This window comes from Palaemon carinicauda, unplaced genomic scaffold, assembly GCF_036898095.1.
Source record: "Palaemon carinicauda isolate YSFRI2023 unplaced genomic scaffold, ASM3689809v2 scaffold35, whole genome shotgun sequence".
Taxonomy (NCBI): domain Eukaryota; kingdom Metazoa; phylum Arthropoda; class Malacostraca; order Decapoda; family Palaemonidae; genus Palaemon; species Palaemon carinicauda.
Window position 1 is genome coordinate 445,340 of NW_027171183.1, and position 22,161 is coordinate 467,500.

At 43.5% G+C, this 22,161-nt stretch overlaps 1 long non-coding RNA gene across 1 annotated transcript in view; it reads right to left on the bottom strand.

Annotated features, from left to right (window-relative positions):
* LOC137636666 (uncharacterized) overlaps positions 1 to 22,161 on the bottom strand; it is a 34,132-nt gene that overhangs the window by 9,918 nt on the left and 2,053 nt on the right. The window contains exon 2 of the long non-coding RNA XR_011043184.1: positions 13,712 to 13,872. This is a non-coding gene — a long non-coding RNA (uncharacterized lncRNA). The remainder of the gene's footprint in view (positions 1 to 13,711; positions 13,873 to 22,161) is intronic.

Here is a 22,161-nt window from a genome sequence, read left to right on the forward strand (position 1 = left end):
TTATGCTGCATGGGATGAGGCTCATGCTGCATGGGATGAGGCTCATGCTGCATGGTATGAGGCTCATGCTGCATGGGATGAGGCTCATGCTGCATGGGATGAGGCTCATGCCGCATGGGTTGAGGAGGATGCCGCATAGCATGAGGCTCCTGCCTCATGGGTTGAGGAGGTTGCCGCATAGCATGAGGCTCCTGCCTCATGGGTTGAGGAGGATGCCGCATAGCATGAGGCTCCTGCCTCATGGGTTGAGGAGGATGCCGCATAGCATGAGGCTCCTGCCTCAGGGGTTGAGGAGGTTGCCGCATAGCATGAGGCTCCTGCCTCATGGGTTGAGGAGGATGCCGCATAGCATGAGGCTCCTCATAGCATGAGGCTCCTGCCTCATGGTTGAGGAGGATGCCGCATAGCATGAGGCTCCTGCCTCATGGGTTGAGGAGGATGCCGCATAGCATGAGGCTCCTGCCTCATGGGTTGAGGAGGATGCTGCATAGCATGAGGCTCCTCATAGCATGAGGCTCCTGCCTCATGGGTTGAGGAGGATGCCGCATAGCCTCATGGGTTGAGGAGGTTGCCGCATAGCATGAGGCTCCTGCCTCATGGGTTGAGGAGGATGCCGCATAGCATGAGGCTCCTGCCTCATGGGTTGAGGAGGTTGCCGCATAGTGCTGGAACCCGGCAACTCCCGATGCGGCAGCTCACGCATGAAAGCAGGAGGCGCAGCAAGAACATGCGTCTGGCAGGGTGGACTGCGCCTCGGAGGTGGAGCTCTCACAGGTGGAGGGTGGGAGCAGGCAGCCGCAGTATCTGCTGAGCGCACAACCTCGGCGGGTTGTAGGTTAACAGGCTGCATTGTCAACCTTCCAGCATGATACTCCTGTATGAAGGAGCAAGCTGAGACTGTATAGTCTGCAGCATGGACCACTAGGGTCTATGAAAGACAACAACAAACGGAGTACTGTCCATTGAGACTGAGGGTCTAAAACAGCTGGTGCGGCAACAGACGGAGTTACTGCCTGTTGCGGTACCACCTTGCCTCTCTGGGAGGTGTGCAGTTGTCGTACTGCAGCAAGTCCGAACTGACCCAGTGGCTACACCTAGGCCGTTGGACTTGCGCGGAAGGGACCGACTTGCACTTAAAAGCTGCAAGATTTGGTCCATGGTTTCTGCGAGAAACCTCTTCCGCAGACGAGGAATAAATGGGCTCTCTCGTCTTTGTGTGGGTGGGGTGATCACGTCGGCTACGTGAGTGGATACACCCGAAACCACGGAGGGAAACGTCTGTTCGTCGATCAAGGCCTGATGAACCCATAAGTCCTTCGACATTACTTCTCCCCTGGGCTTGGGAGCTTGTAAGAGGTCCCAGACTAGGCGAACAACTGGCACGAACAGACGAACCCTCGAACGCAACACTGTAACACTTTGCGCTTATCACTTTATCACTTTTGATTTTCTGTTTGCACTTATTTCACTGAACTCGAAACTTTAAGTGGTTAGTACCTGAAACACGCAATCCTATCCTTCATTAAAAGTTAGTAATTGCGAAAACAGTATTACAATGTAACAGAAAAACAAAATGAAAGATAAAGAATTCAGTGGCTGGAAAAGAGACTAAACACTAGATCAAATAAACTACGTTTAAAATCTCTCACCGCATAAAGCCTGGGAACAAGAATAAAACTCTAGAAACGTTTTACCTTCTTCCCCTAAAGAGACTAGGGAGAAGAGCAAAAAACGATAACAACGTTACCCGCTTGAACGAAACGTTTATCCTCCTCTCTCTCCCTCCGTCTCTATCTCTCTCTCTCTCTCTCTCTTGACTTAGAACCTGAGAGATGAGCCCAATTATATATATCGTTAAAACATATTATTGTTAAAGGAAAAAACTGAAAGATTTCCCAAATAAAAAGTTCCTTTATTAGAATTAAAACCATTTAAGCTAAGAAAGAATGAACAAAACGCTAGAATCGGTTTACTCTTACTGCAACGTGAAACCGTGAATACTCTCTCTCTATCGTAACGATAGAGCGCAAGTTGAACGTTCTGAACGTCAACAACTGCGGAGACAAAACAAAACGTTAGTTCAACTTTGAAAACAGTACGAGACTATCAAAGAAATTCTTTCAAAAACATTAAAATTAAAATAGCATAAAATCTTAACAGGCAAAAACGATATGACGGGCTCAATGTTAATTAACTTCGGTTCCAAGAAAAGACCGCCTACTATTAGGAAAGGTCGCATATAAACAAACCTAAAAATTAATTTTTATAAGTTTATAATAAAAGGAAGTTAATCGAAGAGGCCTATAAAAGGCGGAGAGATATAAAAAATAAATCTATAACTTTGTTAAGCAAAATTAAGAAAGAGAGTCTATACTCTCTTCGACACCAACACTTCCGTCTAAGGGAAGGGTCGGCCATTTAAAAGTGAAAGAGAGTTCATACTCTCTTCGTCACTCAAATTAATTCCAAAAACTTGCTAAGCTAATGATAAAGCTTCCTGAATAGCGAAGGCTAAACTCTAGAGCAAATACATCACCAAATCGTGAACAATAACTCCAGAATCAACAGCGTATCCAAGTAGGTCTAGCCGGTGGCACGACAGAGGAAAAATTGAGGTCTTGTTGACAAGAAGTACTGGAGTACCTGACCACAGATGGCGCTGTTGTGTACACCCCCACCTGTATAGCGATCGCTGGCGTATCCCGACCGTAGATTTCTGTCGGGCAACAGAGTTGACAGCTACATGATCATCGGGTAAGTTTAATATTGAAAAAATAATAATAATATCAATAACATTAATAATGGTTCTACAGCAGTGGTCCTAAAGAGAGGTCATGGTGAGCAAGACGCTGAAGATTTTCCTGTGTGTGTACGAACTTTTGAGGTGTCCATAGCACCTAATATGATTCCTATCTCACTGCCGTTGAGGCTCCTCAAGGTTACATCTCGATATTACACTGAAGTCTCAACATTACGAGCCATACCAATACACTTGAGAGAGAGTTGTTCCTACTTAAGTGAGAGATCCTCTCAATACTGACGATGTCAAATAGTTAGCAAAAAGGAGAACGACAAAAGCACATACCGGGTACTTTACTGAGATGCAGCTATAAGACAATAACTGAGAAAATCTCAAAAAATTATTCTCAAGAGTAGATTTACACAGTAAAATATCAATGGAACAAATCAGAGTGAAAAATTAACCAGAATCATTACACAAATCAAAGCCACATGTGAACGCGAGTGGTACTTCAGAACTTACAAAATTAACGAAAAAGTACCAAGAAGAAAAAAAGACTTCTCAAGATATCAAAATAGGGAGCGACGAAAAGGTATTCATTCGACATTAACATGCTATTGGGGAAGTGCCTTGGTATATGTATGTATGTATTAACATGCTTCAAGTGGAAAATGTCAGGCCGCCTGAGCCACGAAAGTGAATTCTTCAATGTCTTTAAATGTGTAGCAAGGCAATTTCCAGTAGATCCTCTGGTGGAAAGGTGAGATCCAAACTGGTCTAGACATTTTCTTTCATATTTCCCCCTCCTAAAGGGATGGCTACTGGATTGGCATAGGACTTATATGCGAGGTTGCTTCCACGTAGAGAGAATGGGGCAAAAACACGGGAACAGGAATCCAGTAACCTGAGTTTTACGCCCCGTCAAAAGAAGCGGAGAGTGATCCAGAAAGACCAGCCTCACTGGTTGCAACAGATACGCATCCGCTGAACTAAACAAGCCAGAAAGTGGAGATGGAAAGTGGTAACTTACACTTATTCCACAAAAACTGAATAACCCTTGCATACCAGTGACTACCTATGTCTGTACAGCACCTGTCCTGCATGTACCTGATTGGTTGTGGTGGCCAATTCACTAACATCCCTCACTGGTGAACGGCAGAATGGGGTTCGAGCCCCGTTCAAACTTGTTAGTTCCTTTTGGTTGCTGCAACCTCACCATCCATGTGATCTAAGGATAGGGGTTTTGGGGGAGCATATAGGTCTATCTGCTGAGTCATCAGCAGCCATTGCCTGGCCATCCTTGGTTCTAGCTTGGGTGGAGAGGGGGTTTGGGTGCTGATCATGTGTATACATGGTGAGTCTCTAAGGCATTGTCCTGCTTGATAGGGCAATGTCACTGGTTGCTACAGGTACTCATCCGGTGAACTAGACCACCGAGAAACTGGTGCTGAAAAGTGGCAACTTATTCCACCTAAGCTTCGCGTACCAGTGACTATCTACGTCAGTACAGTACCTGACCTAGATGGGCTTGAACTGGTAAGGAGGAAAGGTAGACGGGCCATCTGAAGCAAAATTGATGGTGTTCAAAAAGGTCACCTAACACACGAGTAGTGGATACCTTGCTGGAATGTGGGAATCAGGCCCTGTTGGAAAAGTGGAATGTGGGAAATCAGGACCTGTTGGAAAAGTGGAATGTGGGAAATCAGGCCCTGTTGGAAAAGTGGAATGTGGGAAATCAGGACCTGTTGGAAAAGTGGAATGTGGGAAATCAGGCCCTGTTGGAAAAGTGGAATGTGGGAAATCAGGACCAGTTGGAAAAGTGGAATGTGGGAAATCAGGACCTGTTGGAAAAGTGGAATGTGGGAAATCAGGACCTGTTGGAAAAGCAGAAAGCTATGAGCCAAAGAGTTGCAAAAAGGAGACACTCAGTCCAGAAATGTTCCAAATGTAATAGATAGTACTACAAGATGTGCTCTGGATGGCAAGATTGAAATGGAGTTAAATCTGCTTTACTATCTAAATATTCTCTCCAGTCATTCCTAGCTTTTCTTTAGACCTCACTATCGATACTGGAATACTTAGCAAGCTCTATCTTGTAATTTTCATTATGTATTACATGAGTGAATTGAGAAAACACATCTTAAAAGACGTAGATAATTTCTGTTACCTTGGAAACATGTCCGACTTTGAGAAACTAATTTGAGAGAACAGTAACGATGTTGCTGCAGCATGGACAAAATTTTTAGAGAGAAACAACTAGACAAATGGCAAATAAAAAGAGTAAAAAAGCACAATAGGTTCAAAAGACATCGGCTAATCAACACTAGAGAAACATTCATGGGCACTGGCAGAGGAAAATGAAAGAGCTTTGAAAAGGTTTGTCATCGGAATGTTAAGATTGCTTGAGGGAAAAAGGATGGAAGACCATGTTACTGGCAAGTTGGAGGAGAAATTTTTTGTAGCTAAGAACTCATTAAATGTGAAGGGACAACGAACAGCCGAGTCGGGAAAACGGTAGACGTGAAAGATGATAAAAGACCTATATGAAGACCCAAGATATCAAAGAAAAAGGAGACAAAAGGTACAGATGAAAAGAATCATATATTTTGGATGTATAGTTTGGCATTGGGGCCTGTGAGGCCCTTCAGAGCCCAGCAGTTGCTTTTACGAAATAAATGATAGAAGATATTTGACAGGAAGACGGTGGAAATGAAGCAATAATGGGGGTAAAGTAGGATATAAAGCAGGTGCAGTTAGGGGCTGAAGGAACGCTGCTAAGATCCTGAGCCCTTATAGTGCACCTCATGGCATTAAACATAGCCCCCTCCCCCCCCCCCCCCACACCCCATGGAAGGGGAGTTCAAGAAGAAGGAATAACAAGCAAAAGAGAAGGCAGGTAACTCACTACAAGTTTAATCAATTAAAAAACTTATGATAATGATTTATCTGTTTGCGTGTTTTGGTGCTGTTAACCCTTTAACCCCCAGGCTCTTTGGAAATTTCCAACCCTTAACCCCTAGGGGGTTATTTTTTTCCCCAACACATTTTGCAATATATTTTTTTTAAATTGCTCTAACAGCCTTAATTTTTGGTCTTAGAGAGGTCAGATTGGTGTCATTCTCTTGGAAAATGCCTGAATATTTCCAAAAAATTATCGAAAATATGAAAAAAGAAATTTTTATAGCATTTTTTTGCAAGGACGTACCGGTACGTCCATGAGGGTAAAGGGATGGCTTTTGTGAAACGTACCAGTACGTCCTTTGGGGGTAAAAGGGTTAATAACATTATTATTATTATTACTAGCTAAGCTACAACCCTAGTTGAAAAAGCAGGGTGCTATAAGTCAAAGGGCTCCTATAGGGAAAAATAGCCCATTGAAGAAAGGAAATATGGAAACAGATAAAAAAAAGTGTGCCTGAAGGTACCTTAACACACTTAAAGATAATGAGGCCAATTTCCACAAAAACGAAGGCGAAAGATTGAAATTCTGAAATTCCACACACACACACACGACTTCCAAATTAATCAGCCTTCAGCATATAATCGAGCAGTCGTCTAATGCTCAAAACTGAGTAAGGAAAATTGCTTTCCTTCACCCACCGTGCTCAGACATATATAATTAAATCATGATTGAAAGAACTTGTTTTACATATCTACCAATGGGGCAAGGCATGGAGAAGATCTACTCTTTGCCTCCAACCATGCAGAAAATGTATCAATATATTGCTGATTAACCCTTTTACCCCCCAAAGGACATACTGGTACGTTTCACAAAAGCCATCCCTTTACCCCCATGGACGTACCGGTACGTCCTTGCAAAAAAATGCTATAAAATTTTTTTTTTTCATATTTTTTATAATTTTTTGAAAAAATTCAGGCATTTTCCCAGAGAATGAGACCAACCTGACCTCTCTATGACAAAAATTAAGGCTGTTAGAGCAATTTAAAAAAAATATACTGCAAAATGTGCTGGGAAAAAAATAACCCCCTGGGGTTAAGGGTTGGAAATTTCCAAATAGCCTGGGGGTTAAAGGGTTAAATAGCTGCCAGTGGGGCAAGGCATGGAGAAGATCTACTCTTTGCCTCCAACCATGCAGAAAATGTATCAATATACTACTGATTAACCCTTTTACCCCCAGGCTCTTTGGAAATTTCTAACCCTTAACCCCCAAGGGATTATTTTTTTCCCAGCGCATTTTGCAGTATATTTTTCTTAAATTGCTCTAATAGCCTTAATTTTTGTCATAGAGAGGTCAGGTTGGTCTCATTCTTTTGGAAAATGCCTGAAGTTTCTCAAAAATTATCAAAAATATGCAAAAAAAAAAATGTAAATAGCATTTTTTTGCCAGGACGTACCAGTACGTCCATGGGGGTAAAGGGATGAGTTTTCTGAAACGTACCAGTACGTCCTTTGGGGGTAAAAGGGTTAAGTGGTTCCCAAAAGATGTTAGGAAGTTGGATTTTGTTACATTTTAGCCTAGGGAAGGCCTAAACTGAATTCCCAGCCAATGATTTCCAGCTACAAGAGTCAACAAATAGTCAGGTTTCATATGAAATAGATATCAGGTTATTACAAACGTCATCTTGCTTACTTTATTAACCCTTTTACCCCCAAAGGACATACTGGTACGTTTCACAAAACTCATCCCTTTACCCCCATGGACGTACCGGTACGTCCTTGCAAAAAACTGCTATTTAAATTTTGTTTTTGCATATTTGTGATATCTTTGCTGCGTTGAAATTGTTTGATTGATAACATTTAGTTACTTATGCATTGTAACTTCTGTGCACCATACAGATCTATATATCTCTAGCTGTGTATAATATAACAACCCTTTTCACATCATGCAGAGCAGACAAACAAGCAGTAAGAAAATCATTAATGATGTTAATGACAGTAATAAAAAAATCATTAATAATGTCAATAACAGTAATAAGTAAATCATTGATAATGTTAATAGAAGTAATAAGAAAATCGTTAATAATGTTGATGACAGAAATAAGAAAATAATGTTTTCAAATTAGCTTTTGTTCATTTTAAGGATAAGTTCCTTCATTACTTTTTTCTTGTTTTCTTCAAACCAGGGCTAGAAAGGGGCATAAGGGGTTAAGGGTTGGAAATTTCCAAATAGCCTGGGGGTTAAAGGGTTAAATATTATTTTCTTGAAACATTTCTTTACCTTATGTTTGTTATTTTCAGTTGGATGTGTGTTTGTATCTCTGAATGTTTGCAAGTTAAACCTCAGTAAGTGGAATGTTTCTATGTAAAATATTTGTCAGTTGGGGACATTCTGTACATACCTTTGTCCTTTAATACATTTACGAGGGAAATTCTTATAACCAACTAGCTTGTTTACTTTCCCTGTTAATATCAAATCACTTTGATCTTGTGTAGAAGCATAACTAACGACGCTTGTCAAACTCCCAACGACCTGGACAGGAAGACGAGGCAGGTGTCTGGCTAGGGTCACCAAGGATAAAGTGTCAAAATGCATGGACATTTATGATAAAACGTTTGATCATCCTCCCCCACCCCTTCATCTGAGAGGATGCACGACGTAGCTTCCTGGTGCTTGAACGAGTGCCGAGGTTGAACCCGAGAAGTCACCCGTTCCAAGTCTCTATCACGTGAATGAGTTGGAAGGTCTTAGCACAATAGAAGATATCGTGTCATGGAACGCTTATGGTGCGTAGAAAATCTCGACGCAATGAAGAATCCCAGTGTGTTGGCAGATCTCAGGACTTGGAGCATTGGGATGAAACAGGTGGCATGTGATCTATTTCCTCAGTTATTGTATATGTGTATATGTGAAGGATCTAATTTAATATCATTACTGTTCTCGAAAAATGTTATTTTGTTTATTCTTCTCTCGTAGTTTGTTTATTTCCTTGTTTCCTTTCCTCACTAGACTATTTTCCCATGTTGGAGCCCTTGGGCTTAAAGCATCTTGCTTTTCCAACTACGGTTATAGCCTAGTTTGTAGTAATAATAATAATAATAATAATAATAATAATAATGATAATAATGATAATAATAATAATAATGTACCAATACATCAAATCAGGGATGGATATGCACCATCTCACATCGCAAATGAGGCAAAAACGTAATATGATCTTTGTCCCTGGATAGCACGTTCTCAATAGGGTATGTATGCACCCATCAATCTGTCTTCCCGGACCTCCTAGATGACATTTACTTCTCCTTCTAGAATTTGCAGCGAAGATTAACGACGATGCGACAGACGAGAGAGAACCTGAACTTTTCCTCTTACAAGGTACTGCAGGCCAATGACAAGGCTTCCATAAGGATAGACCACAGATACTCTTTGAAGAGATGGCAATAACAGATGAAACAACCTTAGCATCTTTGTGGGGCAGGGAAGACCCTGAAAGTGAGAATGGTGGTGAGTTGGTGACCTTTTCCTCAACACTCCTTCCTCAGACAAAGCACTAGCAATGTCTAAGGAATGCCAACTTGCTTAGGTTCACGTTGTCGTAGCAAGGCCACAATAGCGAGGAAGTGAACAGTAACAAATATGCCACCTGACAGGAACACGTATGTTGAATAATGGCAGGTAGCACAGAAAAAAACTGTCGGATAATTACAGTGTAGTTAAAGTTGCCTTACAAGCTTCCTTTGCAGGAGTAATGGACGACATTTTAGTTGCAACTCACCAACCAAGAAGGAAAACAGCAGGAAAAGTACGGCGCCATAAATTCACAGCCTCGGAGCCCCCGGGGCAAACACCCTACCTGGACAACAGCTACCTGACAACTCCTACAGGTGTAAACGATATGACCCCCTCGTCACTGCAGCAGTGCTTACCAACAACTCCTACAGGTGTAAACATACCAACTATCGCATCATTGCGGCATTGTTTTCAAAGTTGAATTAGATAGACTACAGTTACCGTGAAACACTGCATATCCTTGGCTTCTCCTATTGATATCTCACTAACACCATTATCTACCGGGACATTTAGGAAATCTAAAATAAAAAAAAACAAAAGTTGAAATCAGCCAGATTATGAGGCCATAGAATAGAGCTGAGGTATGAGGTTTTCTTTGTCCTCCACCAGCCAGTAACTATAATTACCACATTAAAGAACAACAGTTTATACTCGTAACACGACCTTCCCTTATCTGTACCCAAGTCATTTGCAATGATTTACATCTCCTTATATAATATAATGATGGGACATACACTAACGAACACAAAAGACTTGTGGGATAAGAAGGGTGAAGTCCTACATCAAACCTTATATGGTGGGACAAGAACAAAATGAAAATGATTAAAGAAAATATTGATGAAAATCTCCACACTCACCATCAGATCAACGACAGAGCATTGAAGTTACGGTCAGTATAGGGAGCAAACATCATAAATTTTAAAATTATTAGTATATTTCTTAACTATAAATAAACGTCAATCCATTAAATAGGAAATAACAGTCAGAATAGGGAGAAAACATCATGAATTTTTAAGTAATTGGTATATTTCCTAACTACTGTATATACAAACGTGAATCCATTAAATAGGAAATAACAGTCAGAATAGGGAGTAAACATCATGAATTTTAAAATTATTAGTATATTTCTTAACTATATACAAACCTGAATCCATTAAATAGGATATATGAATATGACTTAGGCGAAGCTGGCACGGCCAATGAAAGTTTTAACGAGGTAGTTAAGTACCGACAGGGGATGTAGACACTCGCTTTAGACCTCAGGTCAAGGATTTGCGAAGTGACTGAGGCAGGAAGTGTAACTTGAATGCCAAAGATTTGTATGGTAGGGAGAAATTCAAACTACCTAAATTTGGGACTTGTTCCAACACAAATATCAACCAACATGCTTAAAAAGGAGACTAGTCCTTAGGAGGGAAGAAGCCTCTATAAACCAAAAAGTATTGTATTTTGAGGGCATTCTTGAATACCACTACTAGGTCTGGAATAGGAAGCAGAGTACCGGAAGTTTCCTGTTCAGCCGTGTGGCGAACAGGCAGATTGCCTGCGATCCTGAGAGTCAGATGCCTTTCGCCGTGCAGTTAAGTTGGGATAAATTTGATCCCACAACCTCCCCCGAGAGACTGAGTGTGTCTGGTAAAACATTCCTCTTATTGGAATGACCTCTGATGATCCCTCTACAGAATTGTACACTGCCTAGATGTGCAACTGCTTTGCCAACTAGCAGTTGTACGACACGGTGCTTCCTGGATTGCTGACATAAGCCACAATCGCAGCTTTGTCACTCGTCAATAGTACCGAGTTCCTATCAAATCTGTTGGTAAGCTTGTAGTGCTAAGAATGAATTAGTGCAAGGACATTGATCCAGAGCCAGGTGCCACTGGTACATTGAAGCCCTAGGACTCCTAATCCCTCCCACGAAAGGAAGTCTCAACGTGCATCTCAGAATACAGTTCCTTCTTCACAGAGTATGCATGGTCTTGCCTGAGAATGGAACTGGGTATATCCTGAAGAAGTTGAAAGGTAAGCTCACTGATAATTAGATTCCTCTACAGGAGATGAAATACTCTGGCTCTCATGCCCACAGAGGCTGAAGAAGTACCATGTACTTTACCCTTGGGAGTGTGTGCAGGAGATTGCGATAATGAGCGCCAAGTGCATCGCGTGCTGTGCAGCCCTTCTGATCATCGCACACATGCAATGGGGGATATATGGGCTTGTTTGAGCGCCGAGAACATTCCCTTCATGATCACGAAAGCCCGTGGACTGTAAGAAACAGGTGATAGGCGATTTGGTTTGTGCCAGTGTAAGGGAATATCTACGGGGACCCAGGAACCTTTTATTTCATCCTTATGCAAGTATTGCATATTTAGTGACATTCCTTGCACAGTTATTCACTGTGCAAGGTTGAACGATCGGGACAGGACCTACCAAGTGGAGACCATATTCTGTATTCCCACTTAAGCTAGCTTGAGGCAATATCTCATCCCACTACAAGAGATGAGAATAATCACTGGTTCTTTTCACCCAACCCAGAGTGGACTTCTCTACCTTCAGGATTGAAGCCACTTCAGGGAGAGAGATCAAGATATACCTCGATCGCCCATGCTTGACCGAGTGGCCGACAGCGAGGGCATAAGCCCCTGTACCACGTGCTTGAAATTCTTTCTGGTTGGTGAGTTTTCAGCACCACCTTCACCCTCTCCCTGAGAGATAAAGGGAGAGAGATTGGTCGAGACCAGGAGCTAGAAAAATGGATGCTGTACCAGGAACCAACATAGAGCAGGAAGGTGTCTCTGTATGCGATATAGGTATTCACACTCCAGTTACTAAAACCGTGCATGCCAAGTTCGGTTGTTGGCTTGAACATGAATACTTGTATCACGTACCGAGGCGCCATTCCAGGTTGTTTGGTTCTCAGTACGGCATTGTCTCTCCTGCATGTACGAAGGGAGAGATCAGTCAGATTCTATGCATACACGAATTATCGATAGTCTTTGATGCCATCTTCTACTTGTCCTTCTAAAAGTAAGCATCTAGAGAATTCAACAAAGATAAGGAAAAGGAAAAAGGAGAAACTTCAAGAGATGAGGAATGCATTGGATCTTCTTGTTTGCCTTCTTCAATGGATGAGGCCACAGTGGACTCTCCCTAAAGATAGAGACAACACTACCAGTTAGTACGCCCCTTAGTGCCTCCACAGGAGTCAGGAAATCACTGCAGGGGTAGAAGGAGGGAGGAAGGAGTAGGCCCCTCCCTTCAAAAACTCTGCAACAACAAAACCTTCTCCTACTGACAGAGCACCAACGATGTCTGAGGAATTCTGTCCCAGCTTCCTTAGGTTCACTTTGTCAATTTGCTGTTGTCGTAAGAACACTGGCGAGGAAATGAAGGCAAAGATTAATACCACCTAAGAGGAATAAAACCTGTTCCACATTTACAGTGTATCTTAAAAACAACTGCATACACATTTTCTTCTTTTAATCTATCACTTGTCTGTCTCCAAACCCATTCCCAAAACAGAAAGCGAAAGATCAAAACAGGCAAAACTAGAGGGGCACTCGGTAGAGGAAATTCCTTCGCCACGCCAAACAGTCTTATTTTGCTCTTAACTCCACTGAGTAATTTTTCTTTGATGCATTTTATTCAAATCTAATGGATGTCTTTAGGTTATACCGCACATGGCAACCAAGTTTCGTTGAAATTGGTTCAATAGTTTTTGCGTATTGTTCACAAACAAAAAATTAACATTGCAATTATTTTCATTGAAAGTACTTCTGTGTACTTATACTTTGATAAACTTTAGCCAAAAAATTTTAGATTCATCCTTGGGTCATACCCTACATAACTACCAAGTTTTATTAAAATAAGTACTGTAGTTTTTGTATAAAGTTGCTCACAAACAAACATGACAGGGGTAAATACATAGCCTCTGCAAATCAAAGCTTAAAAAAAAACTGCCAAAGTCAAAAGCGAGTGTCTCCCTGACTCAAAGGTGGGAGGCTAGAAAACTACCTCGCTAAAAGGGTTTGCATTCAAGTTAGAAGAAACTATTACTACAGTATTTTGGATAATGGATTGTCAAGTATCAACCCTTTTACCCCCAGGCTCTTTGGAAATTTCCAACCCTTAACCCCCAGGGGGTTATTTTTTTCCCAGCACATTTTGCAGTATATTTTTTTTAAATTGCTCTAACAGCCTTAATTTTTTGTCATAGAGAGGTCAGGTTGGTCTCATTCTCTTGGAAAATGCCTGAATTTTTTCAAAATAATATAAAAAATATGAAAAAAAAAAATTTTTATAGCATTTTTTTGCAAGGACGTACCGGTACGTCCATGGGGGTAAAGGGATGGGTTTTGTGAAACGTACCAGTACGTCCTTTGGGGGTAAAAGGGTTAACCACTGCAGTCTTCAATTCACTGATTGGTTAAACGTAACTAATAATTGCATGAAACTCGTATATCAATGGAGAAATGTAAAATATCGACAGCGACCTTACCAACGCGTGAGTCAAATGCTGACCGACACCTGTCGTCAGTTTAATCTCGTCTCGTCAAAGCCCGACATGTTTCTAGTGAAGCACCCTGGAGGGTGGATAGACTGAATAACCAGACAGCGTACCATCTGCTTCCAGATGAGGAGTCGAGCGGTGAGAGAGTCCTGTAAAGATTTGAAAAAGAGGAAATAACTAATAAGGTTTAAGTTAAGAAAAATCTTCAATCTGGAAAAATGTTATTTTCATTAGTAAAATAAATTTTTGAATATACTTACCCGGTGATCATATAGCTGTCAGCTCTGCTGCCCGACAGAAAAACCTAAGGACAAAATACGCCAGCGATCGCTATACAGGTGGGGGTGTACATCATCAGCGCCATCTGTCGAGCAGGTACTAAGTACTCCAATGTCAACAAAGAACCAATTTTCTCCTCGGTCCACTGGGTCTCTATTGGGGAGGAACGGAGGGTCCTTTAATCTATGATCACCGGGTAAGTATATTCAAAAATTTATTTTACTAATGAAAATAACATTTTTCAATATTAAACTTACCCGGTGATCATATAGCTGATTCACACCCAGGGGGGTGGGTAGAGACCAGCAATATATGTTAACATTAAGAGCTAAGTATTTTGTATTTCATTTTAGCAGTTATTCAAAATAACAAACATAAAATTAATAAGTACCTGGTAAGGAAGTCGACTTGAACAATTACTCTGCCTTTTTAAGTACGTCTTCCTTACTGAGCCTCGCGATCCTCATAGGATGCTGAGCGACTCCTAGGAGCTGAAGTATGAAGGGTTGCAACCCATACTAAAGGACCTCATCAAAACCTCTAATCTAGGCGCTTCTCAAGAAAAGAATTTGACCACCCGCCAAATCAACCAGGATGCGAAAGGCTTCTTAGCCTTCCGTACAACCCAAAAAACAACAATAAAAACATTTCAAGAGAAAGATTAAAAAGGTTATGGGATTATGGGAATGTAGTGGTTGAGCCCTCACCCACTACTGCACTCGCTGCTACGAATGGTCCCAGGGTGTAGCAGTTCTCGTAAAGAGACTGGACATCTTTAAGGTAAAATGATGCGAACACTGACTTGCTTCTCCAATAGGTTGCATCCATTACACTCTGCAGAGATCTGTTTTGTTTGAAGGCCACTGAAGTTGCGACAGCTCTAACTTCATGTGTCCTTACCTTCAGCAAAGCAAGGTCTTCCTCATTCAGATGGGAATGAGCTTCTCGAATCAAAAGTCTGATATAATAAGAAACTGCATTCTTCGACATAGGTAAAGAAGGTTTCTTAATAGCGCACCATAAAGCTTCTGACTGTCCTCTTAATGGTTTGGTACGTCTCAAATAGTACTTAAGAGCTCTTACAGGGCATAGGACTCTTTCTAGTTCATTTCCAACCAAATTAGACAGGCTTGGAATATCGAACGATTTGGGCCAAGGACGAGAAGGAAGTTCGTTTTTGGCTAAAAAACCAAGCTGTAAGGAACATGTAGCCGTTTCAGATGTAAATCCAATGTTCCTGCTGAAGGCGTGTATCTCACTGACTCTTTTAGCTGTTGCCAAGCAGACGAGGAAAAGGGTCTTCAAAGTGAGATCTTTAAAAGAGGCTGATTGAAGTGGTTCGAACCTTTCTGACATAAGGAATCTTAGTACCACGTCTAAGTTCCAACCTGGTGTGGCCAACCGACGCTCCTTCGAGGTCTCAAAAGACTTAAGGAGGTCCTGTAGATCTTTGTTGTTGGAAAGATCTAAGCCTCTGTGACGGAAGACTGCTGCCAACATGCTTCTGTAACCCTTGATCGTGGGAGCTGAAAGAGATCTTTCCTTCCTAAGGTATAAAAGGAAGTCAGCTATCTGAGTTACAGAGGTACTGGTTGAGGATACTGAGACCGACTTGCACCAGCTTCGGAAGACTTCCCACTTCGACTGGTAGACTTTAAGAGTGGATGTCCTCCTTGCTCTAGCAATCGCTCTGGCTGCCTCCTTCGAAAAGCCTCTAGCTCTCGAGAGTCTTTCGATAGTCTGAAGGCAGTCAGACGAAGAGCGTGGAGGCTTGGGTGTAACTTCTTTACGTGCGGCTGACGCAGAAGGTCCACTCTTAGAGGAAGTGTTCTGGGAACGTCTACTAGCCATTGCAGTACCTCGGTGAACCACTCTCTCGCGGGCCAGAGGGGAGCAACCAACGTCAACCTTGTCCCTTCGTGAGAGGCGAACTTCTGCAGTACTCTGTTGACAATCTTGAACGGGGGGAATGCATAAAGGTCTAGATGGGACCAATCCAGAAGAAAGGCATCTATGTGAACTGCTGCTGGGTCCGGGATCGGTGAGCAATAAACTGGGAGCCTCTTGGTCATCGAGGTTGCAAACAGATCTATGGTAGGCTGACCCTACAAGGCCCATAGACTCTTGCATACATTCTTGTGAAGGGTCCACTCTGTTGGGATGATTTGACCCTTCCGGCTGAGGCGGTCTGCCATGACATTCATGCTGCCTTGAATGAACCTCGTTATTAGCGAAATGTTTTGATCTCTTGACCAGGTGAGGAGGTCCCTTGCGATCTCGTACAACGTCCTCGAATGAGTCCCTCCTTGCTTGGAGATGTACGCCAAGGCTGTGGTGTTGTCGGAGTTCACCTCCACCACCTTGCCTAGAAGGAGGGACTTGAAGCTTCTCAAGGCCAGATGAACTGCCAGTAGCTCCTTGCAGTTGATGTGTAATGATCTTTGATCCGCATTCCACGTGCCCGAGCATTCCCGACCGTCCAATGTCGCACCCCAGCCCGTGTCCGATGCATCCGAGAAGAGAATGTGGTTGGGGGTCTGAACAGCCAGTGGCAGACCCTCTCTGAGGAGAATGTTGTTCTTCCACCAAGTCAGTGCAGACTTCATCTTCTCGGAAATAGGAATCGAGACCGCTTCTAGCGTCTTGTCCTTTCTCCAGTGAACAGCTAGGTGAAATTGAAGGGGTCGGAGGTGGAGTCTCCCTAACGCGATGAACTGTTCCAGTGATGAAAGCGTCCCTATCAGACTCATCCACTGTCTGACTGAACATCGGTCCTTCTTCAGCATGTTCTGGATGCATTCTTGGGCTTGACTGATTCTGGGGGCCGACGGAAAAGCCCGAAAAGCTTGACTCTGAATCTCCATACCTAGGTACACTATAGTTTGGGATGGGACGAGTTGGGACTTTTCCATATTGACCAGGAGACCCAATTCCTTGGTCAGTTCCAGAGTCCACTTTAGATTCTCCAGACAGCGACGACTTGACGAAGCTCTTAAAAGCCAGTCGTCCAAATAGAGGGAGGCTCTGATGTCTGCTAAATGCAGGAATTTGGCAATATTCCTCATCAGTTTCGTAAAAACAAGAGGAGCCGTGCTTAGGCCAAAGCACAGGGCTTGAAACTGGTATACCACCTTCCCGAAAACGAACCTTAGAAAAGGTTGGGAATGTGGGTGGATGGGGACGTGAAAGTAAGCGTCCTTTAGGTCCAACGAGACCATCCAGTCTTCCTTCCTGACCGATGCTAGAACCGACTTTGTCGTCTCCATGGTGAACGTCTGCTTTGTGACAAAGACATTCAGGGCACTGACGTCTAGCACCGGCCTCCACCCGCCTGTCTTCTTCACCACTAAGAAGAGACGGTTGTAGAAGCCCAGGGATTGATGGTCCCGGACTTTGACTACCGCTCCCTTTTGTAGTAAGAGAGACACCTCTTGCTGCAAAGCTAGTCTCTTGTCCTCCTCTCTGTACCTGGGAGAGAGGTCGATGGGAGTTGTTGCTAGAGGGGGCTTGCGCAAGAATGGAATCTTGTACCCCTCTCTGAGTAACATCACAGATTGTGCGTCTGCGCCCGTTCTCCCAGGCCTGCCAGTAGTTCTTGAGCCTGGCTCCCACTGCTGTCTGAAGAAGGTGGCAGTCAGACTCTGCCTTTAAATGACTTGGAACCCTTCTTCTTGCTCCCGCGTTGACCTTCGGCACGAGCACCTCCTCTGCTGGCGGCTCTGCCACGAAAGGGCGGAATGAATCTTGACGCTGGAGTGTCCAACCTGGGTCTAGGCACAGATGGCAAAGGGGTGGCTTTGCGTGCGGATGACGCAACCAGGTCATGAGTGTCTTTCTGGATCAAGGAGGCGGCAATCTCCTTGATCAACTCCTCAGGGAAGAGGCACTTCGAGAGAGGAGCAAACATAAGCTCCGACTTTTGACATGGGGTGACTCCAGCTGACAAGAAGGAGCAAAGGTGATCCCGCTTCTTGAGGACCCCGGACACGAAAGAAGCCGCAAGCTCACTAGAACCATCCCGTATGGCTTTGTCCATGCAGGACATAATGAGCATGGAAGTTTCCTTATCAGAAGGGGAGGTCTTCCTGCTCAACGCTCCCAAACACCAGTCCAAGAAGTTAAAGACTTCGAATGCACGGAAAACTCCTTTCATAAGATGGTCCATATCCGAAGGAGTCCAGCAAATCTTGGAGCGTCTCATAGCCAGCCTGCGGGGAGAGTCTACCAGACTTGAGAAGTCGCCCTGGGCAGAGGCAGGAACTCCCAAGCCGAGAACTTCTCCCGTGGCATACCAGACGCTAGATCTGGAAGCAAGCTTGGCCGGGGGAAACATGAAGGTTGTCTTCCCAAGTTGCTTTTTGGACTGCAACCACTCTCCCAGTACCCTTAAAGCTCTCTTGGACGAGCGAGCGAGTACGAGCTTCGTAAAGGCAGGAGCTGCTGAGTGCATGCCTAAAGCGAACTCAGAGGGAGGCGAGCGTGGTGCTGCAGACACAAACTGATCCGGATATAAATCCTTGAACAGCGCAAGCACTTTCCTAAAGTCTAAGGAGGGAGGCGTGGTCTTGGGTTCGTCGATGTCCGAGTGTTGGTCGTCAAGATGTGCAGCGTCGTCATCATCAGAGAGTCCATCGTCTGAATGTTGAGGAGGAAGCGGCAAAGGAGTAGGTAAAAGCTGGTCGGCTGAGTCCGGCAGCACGGGTGCATGCGTGGCTGCACTGGACCCAACGTCATGGAACTGTTGGTCAGTCTGAGAACTGGCAACAACCATAGCTGAGTGGGACGCAAAGCGTCTACTCCTGACTGTGGTCGGATAGCGGAGACCACCGTGGATTGCGGAGGCTGACGCACCGCGTCAAAACACGGCAACTTAACTCCACCCTCCTGTTGTTGTGGTAGCACACGAACATCAACGGAGGGTTCCGTGCGTCGGTGAACGTCAACATGCGTCTGGCAGGGTCGACTGCGCATGGGTGGTGCAGCTCTCACAGCTGGAGTGTGGGAGCAGGCAGCCTCAGCGTCTGCTGGGCGCACAACCGTGGTTGGTTGTAGGCTAACGGGTGCAGCGTCAACCTTCTCCGCACGATACTCCTGCATAAAGGAAGCTAACTGAGTCTGCATAGACTGTAGCAAAGACCACTTAGGGTCTACAGCAGCTGGTGCGGCAACAGACGGAGTTACTGCCTGTTGCGGTACCACTTTGCCTCTCTTAGGAGGCGTGCAGTCGTCGGAGGACTGCAGCGAGTCCGAACTGACCCAGTGGCTACACCTGGGCCGTTGGACTTGCTCGGAAGGGACCTTGCGTTTAAGAGGCCGTGAGACCTTGGTCCATCGTTTCTGGCGTGAAACCTCTTCCGCAGACGAGGAATGAACGGGCTCACTCGCCTTCTTGTGGGTGGGACGATCTAGGCAAGATACGTCCGAAACCACGGAGGGAACGTCTGTCCGCTGATTAAAGCCTGTCGAACCCTTTGGTCGTACGACATTGCTTCTCCCCCGGACTGGGAGGACGACAGGCACGAACAGACGCACCCTCATGCGTAACACTGACACTTTTCACTGCACTAACACTCACTTCACATCCCACTGCACTTTTACCTTTCAACTCCCTGACGTCAGCCATGAGTTGATTGCGGTCATTCGCCAATGACTCGACTCTCACCCAGAGCCTGGATGGCACGCATCATATCTGCCATCGAAGGTTGATGAGAGCTAGCAGGGGGGTCGGGAGCAACCACTACAGGGGAAGGAATAGGTTGTGGGGCATGGGGAGAGGAAAAATCAACTGAGCGAGACGAACTCCTCCTGACTCTATCCCTCTCTAGCCTACGTGCATATTTCAGGAATTCTTGAAAATCGAATTCCGAAAGCCCAACGCATTCCTCACATCGATCTTCCAATTGACAGGCTTTACCCCTACAATTGGAACAAATGGTGTGCGGATCGATAGAGGCCTTCGGAAGACGCCTTGAACAGTCCCTAGCGCTACACTTCCTGTACTTGGGGACTTGAGAAGGGTCAGACATCTTGAATTAGTCAAAGGGGGAATTCAAAATCTATCCAAGTCGTCAACAAATAATCCAAAATTCAATAAAAGAATGCAAGGAAGTATTGAAGATAACTTCTGCACAGCGATAGCTAATAACCAGAAATGAATACTTCACCAAATAACGTGAAAATCAATCCAGAAAACAACAGCGTATTTAGTAGGTCTTGCCGGTGGCACGACAGAGAGAAAATTGGTTCTTTGTTGACATTGGAGTACTTAGTACCTGCTCGACAGATGGCGCTGATGATGTACACCCCCACCTGTATAGCGATCGCTGGCGTATTTTGTCCTTAGGTTTTTCTGTCGGGCAGCAGAGCTGACAGCTATATGATCACCGGGTAAGTTTAATATTGAAAAAAGCAAAGTTTTCAATTAATTATTCTTCTACATATACAAACTTGATATATTTACATTTAATAATAAAGCATATTAATTAGGTTACTCAAGTGAAGGGAATTTTACTTGAGATCAGCTATACGAACAAATGCGCAGCTAGTAAGACGCGTGGGATTGCATACATAATTACTTAAAGCTCATAAATTAAGGAAAACTTCATGAAAATATTATTCTTTTTCATACAAATCAATTATCTTATAATAGTAACAATTGCTAGACATGTCAAAAATAATGATTCCTACTTCTCACTTCTCTGAGTAGGCGTGTGAATCCTGCCAGAGATGCCTTGTTGAAACTATCTAACTTTAAAGATAACTTGTATTTTTCCTGTCAATACAAATCAAGAGTTCTTTAATATAGGTGTGCCTTAGACAGGAGTTGGAAATGGGCATTGAGTCAAAGCAAAGTACTGTAGTCTGTTAACGATATGCGAGTGAGATGCTCCACCCATCCATATGGCAGTCGTTCCACTTTTCATCAAACGAGAGAGAGAGAGAGAGAGAGAGAGAGAGAGAGATTCCAATTTTCATCTGAGATATGAGTCAAACTTATACAGTGCCTTGGACAAGATGGTAAACTGTCCATGCACAGAGAGAGAGAGAGAGAGAGAGAGAGAGAGAGAGAGAGAGAGAGAGAGAGAGAGAGAGAGAGATTCCAATTTTCATCTGAGATATGAGTCAAACTTATGCAGTCCCTTAGACAAAAGAGAGAGAGAGAGAGAGAGAGAGAGAGAGAGAGGAGAGAGAGAGAGAGAGAGAGAGAGAGAGAGAGAGAGAGAGAGAGAGAGAGAGAGAGAGAGAGAGAGAGAGAGAGGGAGAGAGAGAGAGAGAGAGAATTCCAATTTTCATCTGAGATATGAGTCAAACTTATACAGTCCCTTAGACAAGATGGTACTTTCCACAGCGAGAGAGAGAGAGAGAGAGAGAGAGAGAGAGAGAGAGAGAGAGAGAGAGAGAGAGAGAGAGAGAGAGAGAGACTTTTGAATTGTACAAGTTACCTCATCTTGGCAATCAGTTTTTTATGGCCTAAAAGTATTATAACATAGAGTCACTCATGTATGTTTTTATCCTCAATATTTTCAACACAGTATGAGCATAATCCACACAGCATTTTACATTTACCTATCAACAAACAACAATCATAAAATGGACCAAATTACTAAAAACAACTTCAAGAAAAATTTTCAGGAACACGAGGATAGCCTGGTACAATTATCTGTACCGACAGCTGACTTCAAAGTGGATCTAACTACTTCATAAGTGTGGGTTTGGAAACAGCGGTCACATGCCATTCGCTAACAACCTTTTTTTTTCTTAATATCATCAGTACAATTTCTGAATCATTTCCTAAAAATTAATAAATGGTTTGTACTTCTCTAGGAACAAGATGAAGTTGGGGAATTTTTTGGAAGCCTATATATTCGCCAATGTGCGTACGTATGTATGTATAATCCTTTTCCGATTTGGGATGCCTTAGCCTAGTGAAAGGGTTTGTGTAGCACAATGATCAGCGAAGCTGTACAAGTTAGGAACACCCATACTACGTTGCTTTGAGCAATCAGACAAAAAATTTTCCACCATTACAAATCCGATGCTGGCCACTGTGGAGATGAAAAATGACCAAAACCATGACATGAATTGACACGTATGAGGCCTTTATCCTGCAGTGGACTAGAAACGGATGCATTTTTTTTTTTTTGTATGCATGTATAATA